The sequence below is a fragment of the Callorhinus ursinus genome, unplaced genomic scaffold (genome assembly GCF_003265705.2).
Source record: "Callorhinus ursinus isolate GAN/ISIS: 27379988/994484 unplaced genomic scaffold, GSC_fseal_2.0 scaffold72, whole genome shotgun sequence".
NCBI lineage: Eukaryota > Metazoa > Chordata > Mammalia > Carnivora > Otariidae > Callorhinus > Callorhinus ursinus.
Window position 1 is genome coordinate 5290644 of NW_027397134.1, and position 15448 is coordinate 5306091.

Sequence of the window (15448 nt, forward strand, 5' to 3'; positions counted from 1 at the left end):
GGAACATGATCTTTACTTGACCTATAATTGGTAACATTAACTTTGATAACTTTGATTCACTTGTTCTTCGAGGTTATACCTCTAAAATTACCATTTTCCTTTTGTAATCAATAAGTAATTTATGGGAGACACTTTTAATGTGTAATTACCCTGTTCCTCTGGTTTTACCATTCATTATTGATTTTCTAACTCCATGAATTTTGTTAGTTGGCATTCTACTAAAAGGAGGGGTTTTCCCTTCTCCCTATCTATTTACACCCTTATTTACATCAGCAGACTCATGGGTTAGCGTTTTATTCCATTAGTTACATTCTGTCACTATCATTATCTATTTTGACGCTCAAACTGCCCCGATTTGACCAATGGTATCTCCTTCAAGTTAGCTCCTGTGTCTTAACATGTTCTCATCATTGATTCCCATCATCCTTACATTCTGATGCAACAAGATGTTCCAAGCTTTTTTTTTTTTTTTTTAAGATTGTATTTATTTATTTGGCAGAGAGAGACAGCGAGAGCAGGAACACAAGCAGGTGGAGAGGGCGAGGGAGAAGCAGGCCTCCCACGGAGCAGGGAGCCCGACGTGAGGCTCGATCCCAGAACCCCGGGATCATGACCTGAGCTGAAGGCAGACGCCCAACGACTGAGCAACCCAGACGCCCCGGTTTATCTGGTACTTTCCCTGCCCGGACCCAGGCTCTTTGAAAAGCTGCCAGAAAGCCCGTCTCTCCGCTTCCTGCCCTCAGGCGGAACCTTAGAGCTCTTCACCTGGGCGGGAGAACGGCGCAACGGACCAACCTTTTCCGGTTATGGCCGGAAGTCCTCCGAAAGGGGCGGCTTTGTGTCAGGTGACCGGAGTCTGCGTAGGAGGGATCGCCGGTCTTACCGGACAGCCTGAAGGGACGGAGTGGCAGGGCACCGGACGAACGGATAAGCTGGGGTGGCTTCAGCGGCGTTAGCTGAACAGAGGCAGGTACATGAGCGGCTCGGGTGGTAGCTTAGGGGCTGTCAAGGTTGAGGGACGCGGGCAGGGTTTCTGCTTTAACCCGGCCCACAGGCTTAGACACCTGGCCCAGCGGCGCAGAGACAACAACCCCGGCTCTGCCCGGGACCCTCCGCCCCAGAAGAGAGGTCCCCCTGGCGTTGTGGTCTTCTGTCCTGTGATTACAGTTTTGGGAAACTGAGGTCCCCGAGAAGGGAAAAGGCTCCCACGAGCTCTCCTTTCCGGGCAGGGACTCACTCTAACTCTTGTTTCTGTCCCCGGCTCGAGACCGCCTCTCTCAGGTGGATGTGCTTTAAATAATTTTGCCTCGGGTGGAGAGGCCGGGGTCAGAAAGCGTGGTCAACAGAGTTGGGCTTGGGAGTGAGAGAGCCGAGAGACTTCGCCGCTTACAGCCAGTTGTGCGTTATTGGCCCAGTCCATTCCCTTTTTTGAGCCTCAGTTTCCTCGTTTGTAAAACAGGGCAGCGTTCCTCAAAATACGGTTCTTACACTGGCCTGTTTTGAAATGTCCCGGGATGCATGCTTTACAGTGCAGGACTCCAATAAGACCTCTCATTTAGAATCTGGGTCGGAACCTGGGAACGTTTTGAACATATACCTCGGGGGTCCTGTACATACTGATGTTTGAAGCCCCCTGATTTGAAGTGCTTTCCTGCTGTGAGTACTAGATACCCATTCTTTGCTTTGCGGCAGCTGGAGCCGGTTCCGGATCTTTGAAAGAATTGGGATGTTTAGCCCAGAAAAGAGAACAGTAGAAGGAAACTGGCCTTAAAATCGGAAAAAAAAAAAATTGTTATGGTGAAGAGTGCTTCACTTTAATCTTTGGGGTTGAAAGTGGCAGAACTAGGACCCATAGGCGGATTCTTTTGACTTAATAGAAGAACTTAATGCTGGTCAGAGGTGACCAGCAATGGAGTGGATTGATTGCCTCCAAAAGTAATGAACTCCCTGGTATGGAAGTCCTTTCCAACTTGAAATGTCTGATTCTGAGTAACTATTTTCAGTCTTTCTGGTGCTGATTGACTTCTTTTTTCTGTCCTCTTTTCCTAACACCTCCATCCCCCTCAGCCTACATTTTCTAGAAGTAAGGCAGTGGATATGAAATAGTGTAATCTGTTCCTCGTTGTCCTGTGCACCATCCTTTTTTCAGGGACTTTGGAATGGCCCGTCTGATAAGGGCTCCTTAAATGTTTGTTGAATAACTAAGGAGGTACCCCACCCCATTGGTTGTAGCTTATGTTTTTAGAATAACTTGGAAATGCTGCTAAAGAGTTTGTGTTTGATCAGGAGAAGCCAATGAACTCTTTGGATCACAGAATTGAGGAGTCTAGGTCAGAAGGGCCCCTCAGGGTTGTTTAGGCCCGCCTTTCCTCCCTGGGACATAAATGCTTCTTTAATCCTCTCTCCAGCAATGTGTTGTATAGCTCTCGTGTCTAATGAGAGAATGTTTGCAATCTGTCAGCTAACTTTTCATCCAGCATTTAAAAACCAGTCCTCTTAGGGACTGCCAGTTCATCCTCCCTAACATACAATCTACAGGTAATGCTTCTAGCATTATCTTTAGTTTTCTTTTCTTTTTAGATTTTATTTATTTGAGAGAGGGAGAGCAGGAGTTGGGGGAGAGGGACAAGCAGACTTCCCCCTGAGCACAGAGCCCTGGGGCTCATCCTAAGACCCTGAGATCATGACCTGAGCTGACTGAGCCATCCATGTGCCCCTAGCTTATCTTTAGTTTTCTAATCAAACGTTGAAGTTCCTAAAAGCAGGTTGCTTTTTCAAAACCTGTAAGAATGTGGGCGCCTGGGTGGCTCAGTCGTTAAGCGTCTGCCTTCAGCTCAGTCCGTGGTCCCAGGGTCCTGGGATTGAGTCCCACATCGGGCTCCCTGCTCGGCGGGAGGCCTGCTTCTCCCTTCCCCACTCCCCCCTGCTTGTGTTCCCTCTTTCGCTGTGTCCCTCTCTGTCAAATAAATAAAGGGGCGCCTGGGTGGCTCAGTTGGTTAAGCGACTGCCTTCGGCTCAGGTCATGATCCTGGAGTCCCGAGATCGAGTCCCACATCGGGCTCCCTGCTCAGCTGAGAGTCTGCTTCCCCCTCTGACCCTCCCTCCTCTCATGCTCTCTCTCTCTCTCATTCTCTCTCAAATAAATAAATAAAATCTTAAAAAAAAATTTAAAAAAAAAATAAATAAAATCTTTAACAACAACAACAAAAAAACAACTTGTAAGAATGCTTACATTGCCCTATGGAGCAAAGATTCCACATTATGACCAAATTCAGCTCACATCCTGTCCCCCTCCCGAAAAATAGATTTTGTTTGAGCCAAGACTTCCTGCTTGTGTTTACCTTCCTGCTTTGTTTGTGTTTCCTAGAACAAACAGAAAAAAAAAATTGTGAAATGCTTATTCAGATATTATCCAGGTGCTGGGTAAAATGATTGTTGATGTCTTTAATACTTCTTAATCTAAATTTTCCTTTTAAAAAAGTTCCTGAATCGGCATTTCCGAAGTGTGTTCTTCAGGCCACTACTCTGAAGAGATGCCTCTGAAAAAAGTGTTCCATAGTAAAAATAAGTTTGGAAAATGCTGTATATCATAATCTTTTCTTGGAACTTCTCAGTTCCAATGTACTGGGATGTCCTATAATAAAGAAACATACCTAACCTTGTTTAATCCTAGTGTTGCCAAATTTAATTGATGTGCAGTACTTTTTTTTTAACTGAAGCACACATTGGCAAATTCTTTTATTTATTTATTTTTAAGTAATCTCTACACCCAATCTGGGGCGTGAACTCATGACCCTGAGATCAAGAGTCGCATGCTCTTCTGGACTGAGCCACCCTGGTGCCCCTCATATTGGCAGATTCTCATCCGGAGAGTCTGCAGTTCATGGCATGTGGGCCAAATCTGGCTCCATTGCCTGTTTTTGCAGGGCATGTGAGCTAGGGATGGATTTTACATTTTTAAATGGTGGGGAATAAATCCAAAAAAGAATAATGTTTTGTGATCTGTGAAAATTATAGGAAATTTAAAACTATAAGTAAGGTTTTATTGGAACACAGCCACACCCATTAATTTACAAATCGTCTTTGGCAGAAGAGTTGAGTAGTTGCCCCAAGGACCATATGGTTCACGAAGTCTAAAGTATTTACTGTATGGCATTTTACAGAATTTACCAGCTCCTGGTTTTTTCATGTACATTTTTTAACTCTTCAACTTTTTTACATTTTTAAACTTTTGTATAGTTTATTTAATTTTGAAATAATTTTAGACTTGCAAAAATAATACACAAACTTCCTGTATACTTTTCACCCAACTTTCCCTAATGTTAACATTTTACATAACCATGTTAAAATTTAAGTAAGAAATTTAACAAAAATACAATACTACTGACTAATCTATAGACTTTATTCAAATTTAGCCGTTTGTCTACTAATGTCCTTTTTCTGTTCCAGGATCCAGCCCAGTTTCCACATTGCATTTAGTTTTCAAGTTTCCTGAGTCTCTAGTGATCTGAGACAGTTCCTCAGTCTTTTTTGTCTTTTGTGACTGTAAACTTTATTTTTTTTTAAAGATTTTATTTATTTATTTGAGAGAGATAAAAGGTATGAGCAGGAGGAGGGGCAGAGGGAGAAGCAGGCTTCCCACTGAGCAGGGAGCCCCATGGGGGGGCCTCAATCCCAGGACCCTGGGATCATGACATGAGCTGAAGGCAGAGGCTTAACCGACTGAGCCACCCAGGCACCCCGACTGTAAACTTTTGAAGAGGACTGGCCAATTTTGTAGAATGTCTGTCATTTTTTTTTTGAAATGGAATTCACCATTTTAAAGAGTACAATTTAGTAGTTTTTAGTATGTTCACAAGGTTGTGTAATCATCACCACTATTTTAATCCCAGAACATTTTCATGTCCCCCAAAAGAAAACCTGTACATGTTAGCAGGCACTCCTTAGTCTCCCCTCTTCCATCCCCTGGCAACCACTAATATGGATTCATATAGTATGTGCCCTTTTTACAGTATGTGGCTTTTGTGTCTGGCTTCTTTCATTAAGCATATGTTTTCATAAGGTTCATCCATGTTGTGACCTATATCGGTATTTCATTACATTTATTGATGAATAATATTTCATTGTATGGTTACACCACATTTTGTTTATCCATTCATCAGTTGATTAACATTTAGGTTGTTTCTGCCCTTTGGTTATTATGACTAATGCTGCTCTGAACATTCATGTACATGTTTCTGTTTGAACATATTTTCAGTCCTCCTAGATGTGTCTCCTTAGGAGTGGAATTGCTGGGTCATATGGCAGCTCAATGTTTAACTTTTTGAAGAACTGCCCAACTGTTTTCCACAGCAGCTGCACCATTTTACATTCCCATTAGCAATATGTGAGGGTTCCATTTTCTCCACATCCTCTTCAACACTTGTTGTTGTCCCTTTTTGTTGTTATTATTATATCCACTCTAGTGGCTGCAAAGTGGCATCTAATTGTAGTTTTTATTTTCATTTCCCTAATGACTGATGATGTTGAACATCTTTTCATGTGCATATTGGCCATCTGTGTGTCTTTGGAGAAATGTCTGTTCAAATCCTTTGTCCATTTTGTAATTGAGTTATTTGTTATCATGCAGTTTTGCATGTAAATATTCAGAGAGTTTGCAGATTCCCTGGAGCCCCTTGAAGTAACTCAGAGTGAGCTGAACTGCAAAATCTGAGGCAATGCCAGTAACTCCCTGATCTGAATGGAGTTGGATTTGGACATGCTGAAGTGCAGAGTAATTGTCCCTTTGAAACTGCTGACCATTCAGAGCTTCTCTCAACCCCAACCACTGCTGATCATGCAGAGCTGGGATGGCCATGATCAAGTAAAAGGTGTACTACGGTATTATTTGAAATGTGATAAGACCACGAGGAGATCCTGCCGTCTGAGAGCTACTCTTGTGGTTGTCTGGTCACAAGCAAGGAGTAGAGGAGTCAGGGGTGGTTTGGATTTCTCCGGACTTGTGATATTGGACAGCTGTGTGGGGTGGCAAAGCTACTGGTGCACCCATGCCTCTTTTGACCCCAGAGCATTTGGCTATAACCAGACCATCCTGAACATATAATTAAAAAATAAAACAGGGGCGCCTGGATGGCTCAGTTGGGTAAGCATCCAACTCTTGATTTGGGCTCAGGTCGTAATCTCAGGGTTGTGAGATCAAGCCCTGCGTCGGGCTCTGCAGTGGGTGTGGGAGCCTGCTTAAGATTCTCTCTCTCGGGGCGCCTGGGTGGCTCAGTTGGTTAAACGACTTCCTTCAGCTCAGGTCGTGGTCCTGGAGTCCCGGGATCAAGTCCTGAGTTGGGCTCCCTGCTCAGCAGGGAGTCTCCTTCTCCCTCTGACCCTCTCCCCTCTCGTGCGCTCTCTCTCTCTCTTTCTCGTTCTCTCTCTCAAATAAATAAAATCTTTAAAAAAAAAAAAGATTCTCTCTCTCCCTTGGGGCGCCAGGGTGGCTCAGTCGGTTAAGCATCTACCTTCAGCTCAGGTCATGATCTCAGGGTCCTGGGATCAAGTCTCACATCACTCCCTGTTCAGCAGGGAGTCTGCTTCTTCCCCTCCCTTTGCCCCTCTCCACCCCATTCCCCTCTTGTGCTCTCTGCTCTCTCAAATAAATAAAAATCTTAAAAAAAAAAAAAAAGATTCTCTCCCTCATCCCCTCCCCCTCTTAAAAAAAAAGTTTTTACAAAGAAAAAAGACACTTTAATTTTCAATGCTTTTAATATTTTGTTACAGTAAACTGAACGAGTATTAATTTTTTTTCACTTCACTAAGCATGTGTACCAATAGTAAGAGTGTTTTTAATGTGATAAAATTTTTTTAAAATTCACAATTGTGATTTTCCCATTGATTATTACGATCATTTCTTATAGTATCAGCTTGCATTTTTATTGTTGTGCTTTACTGTGCCAAGCAAGGATTTTCTGAATTTTCCTCCAGCATTTTATTTGTTGGTAGAATTCATGTCCATAATAAAAGTGTAGTCCAAAATTCAAAATCTTTACATTCAACTAAGAGGAATCATTCAGGAAGACTAATGCACCTTTTTTACTTCAGACTTAATACCATATTGAGAGCATTTCTACCATTAGGGGCCTGAAACTTTAGAAAATATGTTTCCGGGGTGCCTGGGTGGCTCAGTCGTTAAGCGTCTGCCTTCGGCTCAGGTCATGATCCCAGGGTCCTGGGATCAGGCCGCATCGGGCTCTCTGCTCAGCGGGAAGCCTGCTTCTCCCTCTCCCACTCCTGCTTGTGTTCCCTCTCTCACGGTGTCTCTCTCTGTCAGATAAATAAAATCTTTAAAAAAAAAATCTTTACTTCTCTCTCTGACAAATAAAATCTTAAAAAAAAAAAGAAAATATATGTTTCCTTTTCCAAAGATTAGAAGGACTGGGGGATGAGGAATGAGATATGATAATCCTCATAATTAGAAACCAGAAAGAAACATATTCCTGAGAACCATTGATTGAGTAATTCACTCATTTAACAAGTATTTTGATACAGTATGTAGAAATTAAGATGGGAGACACTGCAGTATAGATAACACAAATTTTTCTTATTGATTTAGAAATAAAAGATTTAGCCAAGTGCCAAACTTTAAAGATGCAAGGGAAAAGGTATATTTTGGGGAGCAAATACCTTGAACAGGTGAGAGGAAATGTAATCCATGGTATGAGTGGAAAGTTTAGCCTTACTTAAGAGCAGAGATAGTTCATGCATGGTAATAAAGAGAGAAAAAAGAATATAAGACTACAGACAGAGCCAAGTTGTCCTATTTGGATGGAGGAAGATAAGGAAGTTCTCTTGTTTTTCCTTTTTTAGGGGAAATAATAAGGATTGTCATTAGTGAAGGTGAAGAGAAAGTAGAAGCTGTAACTGAAGGAGTAAAAAGTTATGAAACAGCCCTCACAGACTGATAAATTAGATTGACTCAAAATGTGGTGGAAAGATTGCTGAAAATTGCAAGGGGTCTTTTGAGGTCATAAATTCAAGGTAAATTGATTTGCAGAAAATCTCCTTCTTCCCTGTCTAGGCGTATTCAGTTCTTTTTTTTTTTTTTTTTTAAAAAATTTTTTTTTTTATTTGCGAGAGGGAGAATGAGAGATAGAGAGCATGAGAGGGAAGAGGGTCAGAGGGAGAAGCAGACTCCCTGCTGAGCAGGGAGCCCGATGTGGGACTCGATCCCGGGACTCCAGGATCATGACCTGAGCCGGAGGCAGTCGCTTAACCAACTGAGCCACCCAGGCGCCCCTTCAGTTCTTTTAATATATCAATAAATAGGAAGGCATTATTTTACTGTTCTACATTTTTTAAAGTAAGTCCTTTATGGAAACTAAGGGAGGGGAAGGAAATTATGGAGGTATGCATTTGGATAAAAGGTTGGACCATGAGATCTAAATAAGATAAAAAGGAAGTAAGGACTTGAAGAGTCTTTATATGTAGTAGAAAGGGGGTAGAGTTAGTGAACTAGCCATCCCAGTTACTGAATAGTATTAAGAAGAAATTTGCTAGAATTTAGGAAGTGGTGGTCACATGATGAGACTACTGAAATACATGTTTTAATAGTCTAGTAATAGTTAATGACAAATTTTAGAGCATGGCCACAGAAGTGGGTTGATGAAGTTGAGTAGAAAACAAGATCTTTAGGGAAAAGCTTAAAGAAGCAAGTGGCTGGAGCAGGTTCCAGACAGGTTATCTCTGGAGATATTGAACATACTCTTAAAAATAATGGAAATGTGGTGGAGAGAAGTGCAGTTAGGCAGATGCTAAAATAGAGAAAGGACATGACCAGCTCAGTCAAAGGAAATATATGCATTGATTAGATTAGACTTGGTAATCAGCTATACTCATAATCTATTGATAGTAAGTTCTATTTAATACTTTATTCTTTGAAGTGATCTTTTTGTGTCTCTGTACAGTAAATTATGCAGTGTTGTGTCAGGAGGTTGTAAAGAGGTGTCTTTTCAGGTGTAAGTGGGGATGTGCTGACCATCATTAAATTTCTCTTTGTTCACTGATCAACCTAGGATTGGAACTATGTTGCAAAGAAGTCAGACCTATTTAACAAGGAAATGGGGCTAAATGAAATACAAAGGTTTCTTTCAACCTAAATAAATTTTCCACAGTTAGTTTTTGGTTTTTGATAAGCCCTGTTTCCCCTATTAATTGGTATCACAGTACCTTAAAAAGGACACATAACTTCGGGACTTGGTTTTTGAAACAGGAAGTTCTAGGTTGCAACTATTTTGGGTGAGGGGCACAAAACAATAATTTTAATTGTGAAAGTAATATATGCTTATTTTGGGAAATACAGAAAAGCTTCCCTCTCTTCCCACCCACGTTGTTTCTAACTCTAGTATCCGAAGAGAGCCTTTATTAAGTTGCTTTATTTCCTTCTTGTTTCTCCCCCAGTGTGTACATTTTTAATGGTTAGAACCATTCACTGCACATAGTTCTATAGCTTGCTTTTTCCTGTTAGCATTTTTTTTTATTTTTTTTTAAAGATTTTATTTTATTATTTATTTGAGAGAGAGAGAATGAGAGATAGAGAGCACGAGAGGGAAGAGGGTCAGAGGGAGAAGCAGACTCCCCGCAGAGCAGGGAGCCTGATGTGGGACTCGATCCCGGGACTCCAGGATCATGACCTGAGCTGAAGGCAGTTGCTTAACCAACTGAGCCACCCAGGCGCCCTGATAGCATTTTTTTTTAAGATTTTTATTTTTAACTAATCTCTACACCCAACGTGGGGTTCCAGCCCACAACCCTGAGATTAAGAGTCACATACTCTACTATGGACTGAACCACACAGAGGCCCCTCCTGTTAGCATTTTAATGTTGATGTCTCTGCGCTTTTGCCAGCCTTTTTTTGTAAGCATTACTTCTGATACATTTATTTGGCCATTCACTTATTCGATAAGTTAGTAAATATTATATAGATATATATAACAATTACTCAGCGTGTTCTTAGTGAGTGGAAATCTGGTTTTCTTTCTAATAAGGAGCACATTCTTTTTAAAAAAAACTTTATTGTGGTAAAATATACATAACAGAATTTACCATTTTAATCGTTTTTAAGTGTACAATTCGGTGGCATTAAGTACATTCACGATGTTGTGCAACCATCACCACTGTGTGTTTCCAAAGCTTTATCATTACCCCAAACAGAAGCTCTATACCCATTAAACAATAACTTCCCATTGCCCTCTAATCCACTTTGTATCTCTATGAATTTGTCTATTGTAGATATTTCCTTTTTTTTTATTAAGACAGCATTCACCCATTTTTATTTTATTTTTATTTATTTTTAAGTAGCTTGCACACCCATCGTGGGGTTTGAACTCATGACTCAGATCAAGAGTCACCCTACCAGCGGAGCCAGCCAGGCACCCCTGTTGTAGATATTTTCTATTAAGGGAATCATGTAATAAATGACATTTTGTGGAAATACAGGGATCTTTTTTCCAATTTTTTTATTGGATTTAAATCACATACCATAAAATTTATCATCTTAACCATTTTTAAGTGAATAGTTCAGTGGTATTAAGTACATTCGTGTTGTTGTGCAACCATTACTACCATCCATCTCCAGAACTCTTTCCATTTTGCAAAACTGAAACTCTATACCCATTAAACAGTAACTCACTGTTCCCTCCTCTCCCCTACCCCTAGCAACCACAATTCTACTTTCTGTCTCCATGATTTTGACTATTCTACGTATCTCATATTGAGTGGAATGCTACAGTATTTGTCTTTTTTGCGACTGGTTTATTTCACTTAGCATAATGTCCTCAAGGTTCATCCATGTTGTGGTATGTGTCAAAATTTTCTTCCTTTTTAAGACTGAATAATACTCCATGGTATGCATATTATCACATTTTGTTTATCCATTTATTTATGTGTGGATGGACACTTGGGTTGCTTCCATGTTTTAGCTATTGTGAATAATACAGATATTAACATGGGTGTACAGATATTTCTTTAAGACCCTGCTTTCAGTTCTTATGGATATATACCGAGAAGCAGAATTGCTGGATCATATGGTAATTCTATTTTTAATTTTTTGAGGAATTGCCATAGTGTTTTCCACAGCAACTGTGCCATTTACTTTCCTACCAAAAGTGCACAAAGGTTCCAATTTCTCCACCTCCTCAACAACACTTGTTATTTTCTGTTTTTTTGTTTGCTTTTATAGTAGCTGTCCTAATGGGTATAAGGTGGTATTTTGTAGTTTGGATTTGGATTTTTGTAAATAGTAATATTGAGCATTTTTCATGTTGTTTTTGGCCACTTGTATATCTTTGGAGAAATGTCTATTCAGTTCTTTGCCCATTTTTTTTTTAAGACTTTATTTATTTATTTGACAGAAAGCATAAGCAAAGGGAGCGGCAGGCAGAGGGAGAGAGAGAAGCAGGCTCTCCCCCGAGCAGGATGCGGGGCTTGACCCAAGACCCTGGGATCATGACCTGAGCTGAAGGCAGATGCTTAACCAACTGAGCCACCCAAGTGCCCCTCCTTTGCCCATTTTTGAAATGGATTGTTGTTTCATTGTTGTTGAGTTTTAAGAGTTTTTTTTTTTTTAAGATTTTATTTATTTATTTGACAGAGAGAGCACAAGCAGGGGGAGGGGCAGAGGGAGAGGGAGAAGCAGGCTCCCCATTGAGTAGGGAGCCCAATGTGGGGCTCAATCCCAGGACCCTGGGATCATGACCCAAGCCAAAGGCAGACACTTAACTGATTGAATCGCCCAGGTGCCCCAAGTTTTAGTTTTCCATATATTCTGGGTATTGATCCCTCAGATACATGATTTGCAAATATTTTCTCCCATTCTGTGAATTGCCTTTTTATTCTGTTTAATGTCTTTTGGTGCACAAAATTTTAAAAATTTTCATGAAGTCTAATTTTTTTTTCTTTTGTTGCCTTTGCCTTTGAAGTTTTATCTAAGAAATCATTGCCAGAAATGTAGTATTTAAAGTAGAGAAAAAACGGGGTGCCTCTGTGGCTCAGCTGGTTGAGCGACTACCTTCGGCTTAGGTCATGACCCTGGAGTCCCAGGATCGAGTACCACATCAGGCTTCCCTGTGAATCTGCTTCTCCCTCTGACCCTCCCCTGTCTTGTGCGTGCACGCACGTGTGCGCGCGCTCTCTCTCTCTCTCTCTCTCTCTCTCTCTCTCTCATATTCTCTCTCAAATAAATAAATCTTAAAAAAAAAATAAAGTAGGGAAGAAGCTACCAAGTGGGTTTTGGCTTAAGAGCCTCATGGCTCCTACTTTTCTACTCTTCACATCAGCTGGGATGTCATGGGTACATCTCATTGAGCAGTGGGAGCAAAGCACGACTAAATGGTGGTCTGAGGACACACAGAGGTCAGAAGCAGCAGGCTGTGTGACTGTTTCTGTGCAAAATGGCCTAGGGGTCTGGCTGGCCATTCCACTCTTGGATCAGTCACCAAGTTGACTTCCCTGGTAGTCTCTATAGCACTTGATTATTTGATATCCATGCTCCCAGTTGCTCCTCAGAAGTGCCATGTGGTATAGGCATGGGGGCAGTTTTTAAAGAGGGACAGCTCTCTGAATATGGGAGTGGGTCCTAGGCAAAAGCCCAGGAAAATTACTTGTCTTTTCTTAGCACTACCATCTCTGCAGAGGCATTTTTCAATGAGATTCTTTTTTAAAAAATGACAGTTATGACTAGACCATAGACTTCTTGAGGGCAGGAACCAGAGCTTTGATTTATCATTGAGCATAGTTCTTGGCATTCTCCAAATGTTTCCCAAACTGCTCTGACAGTTAGCATCAAGTGGCTCAGGACACAAACCTGATTTGTAAAAGTCAATATTACATATTCAAAATGGTGTCATTTTGGTTGTATTATTTTACTTATTTGACAGAGAGAGAGAGTACAAGCAGGAAGGGCAGTAGGCAGAGGAAGAGGGAGAAGCAGCAGGTTCCCCGCTGAGCAGGGAGCCCAATGCGGGGCTCCATCCCAGGACCCCTGGATCACGACCTGAGCCAAAGACAGACGCTTAACCAACGGAGCCACCCAGGCGCTCCTGGTTTTATTATTTTAAACCATAGTTGGTTTATCTTACATATGTTCTCCTGATGGTTCTCCTTAGGGCCTCCTATTCAAAGGAGAAGTGAGATCATTGCTTTGTCAAGTATGAGCTGTGTGTTATTAAACTCTTAGAAAGTTTTCTCCTTAATTAGCTAAATTTCAGCATTTATTTTCTTTTTATACTCTACCTTCCAACTATTTTAGAGCTCTTTAGCTCAACCTCAGGTAAAATCTGAATTAATGAGATTTTATAGATTCTGTATTAATAAGGATTTACTGACTACATGAAAACAAAAGCAGAACCCTCATTTTGAAAACTTTTCTGATAATGAAGGGCAGACACAGTTATTCCATTTGCAGGTGAGGACTCTGGCTTAGTGAGTGGTAGAGCTGAGTGTCAGACTAGGTCTTCTGGTTCCAGATTCTTCCTCCACTGTATTATACTAGAAATCCACCCCCCTTAACTGAGGTCTGTCCAATCTGAAAATGTTTTCTTTATTACAATATTTTATGCAGTTATATTGGTTTGAATTTGAAATTAGTAGATCCCCATTGTTCGTTCACATACATTTATCAAACATTTACTTTGTGTCAGGCACTGTGCTTGTGGCTCTAGGAGGTGTCTAACTTAGAGTAAGCAATAGACAGATAAATGAATAGTTAATGCTCTGTATCAGTAGTTATCTCTAATAGAGGTTGTACCAATTTGGGAAAACCCAAACCTTTTTCTGGTTGCAGATCCCTAATCTTTAAAATAAAAATTTTTTTCATTTGTTTCAGAGTTTTGAGCAATACTTAATTTTTAAAAAATTACTTTAAAACGGTTATGTTTATGTGATATTTCCAGTTCTGAAAAACATCCCTGAAGAAATTTTGTTCTTTTAGGATACTGATTTCCACTACTTCAGTTGGCTAAATTGAGTCATATCGAGTTGTATAGTTCTAAGTCTGGCTATCAGATCTATCAACCCACGCACATTTATGAGGTGTTCTTCAGGTGCCTGGCCCTGTTCTGAGTAAGGCACCTGGAAGCTGGGCCCAAGGACAAAGACACACAAACAGATCACTGAGGTGCTGTCTGTTAAGCACATTGGCTTGGGAGTTGGGAAGCTTTGCCTCTGACTGGCTCTGGTCAAATGACCTAACTACTCTAAGCCTTAATTTGACACCCCAGGGGATGCTAACAATGGGATAGTAGTGTTTACTGCAAAGGCGGGTTGTGAAGTTTAAATGAGATAATTCATGTAAAGGGTGCTGAGTGTTAGCTGACATTATTCATGGTGATAGTAAATATTAAAAATGGCTCCTGATTTTAAAACTTTTGGTGACAATCTGATTTTGCCTGGATCAAACTAAGTATCCCATTCTGGATTTTCTCATACACAGTTCTGATGTTTCACTTACTATGCCTTCAAAGAATGATGGTCATTCAGAAAGGGAAGTTGTGACTTACTCATTAAGCAAATTAATGAAGTACCTGCTGACTACATAGCTCTGTAGTACACCTTCAGTGTACTTTGTGAGACCTGAGAGTGAAGGTGAGATTAACATCTTTCAAGCACTTAACTCTGTTGGCACTGTGCTGGTCCCTTATTGTTTTATCTCCTTAATTCTTATAAACTATCCTGTGAAGAAGGTAATAGCCCCTTTACACATAGGAGTAAAACAAAGGCTCAGAGAGAAAATAATGTATAAAGTTACTGCGTAAGTGGCAGAGCTGAGATTTGAACCCAAAGCCATCAAATTCCTCTGCTATGCTAGTTTTGTTTTTTGGCTTTTGTTCTTTAAAGATTTTATTTATTTATTTGAGAGAGAGAGCACGAGTTCTCACGCACAAGTAGGGGGTGGGGCAGAGGGAGAGGAAGAAGCAGACTCCCAGCTGAGCAGGGAAGCCTAACTCAGGGCTCCATCCCAGAACCTTGGGATCATGACCTGAGCTGAAGGCAGACACTTAACCAACTGAGCCATCCAGGTGCCCCTGCCATGCTAGTTTTTAAGGACAAAAGTCCATAAAAAGTTAAAAGAACATTGTAAGACAGTGATACGAGGGATGATAAAAGTTAGCTCTTGGGTGACCCTTAAAAGTATGTGCCAGTGATCATCCAAATCTTGCTTTACCTTTTCTTTTGAAACCTGGTAAGTTTAATGAAAAGCATTGAAGGGGTGCCTGGGTGGCTCGGTTAGTTAAGTGTCTGCCTTCGGCTCAGGTCATGATCCCAGGGTCCTGGGATCGAGTCGCACATAGGGCTCCCTGCTCAACAGGGAGTCTACTTCTCCCTCTCCCCCAAACTCGTTCTCTCTCTCTCTCACTCTTTCTCTTACAAATAATTAAAATCTTAAAAAAAAAAGGAAAAGCACTGA

General features: G+C 41.0%; 1 protein-coding gene across 4 annotated transcripts in view; it reads left to right on the forward strand.

Annotated features, from left to right (window-relative positions):
- The first annotated feature begins 814 nt into the window (after window positions 1-814).
- RNF185 (ring finger protein 185) overlaps window positions 815-15448 on the forward strand; it is a 34896-nt gene continuing 20262 nt past the window's right edge. Inside the window, exon 1 of one of the 4 annotated variants that reach the window (XM_025858086.2) lies at window positions 815-970. The gene's annotated coding sequence lies outside the window, so the exon portion shown is untranslated. The remainder of the gene's footprint in view (window positions 971-15448) is intronic. The other 3 variants (XM_073886874.1, XM_025858087.2, XM_025858085.2) reach the window with 3 other exon arrangements.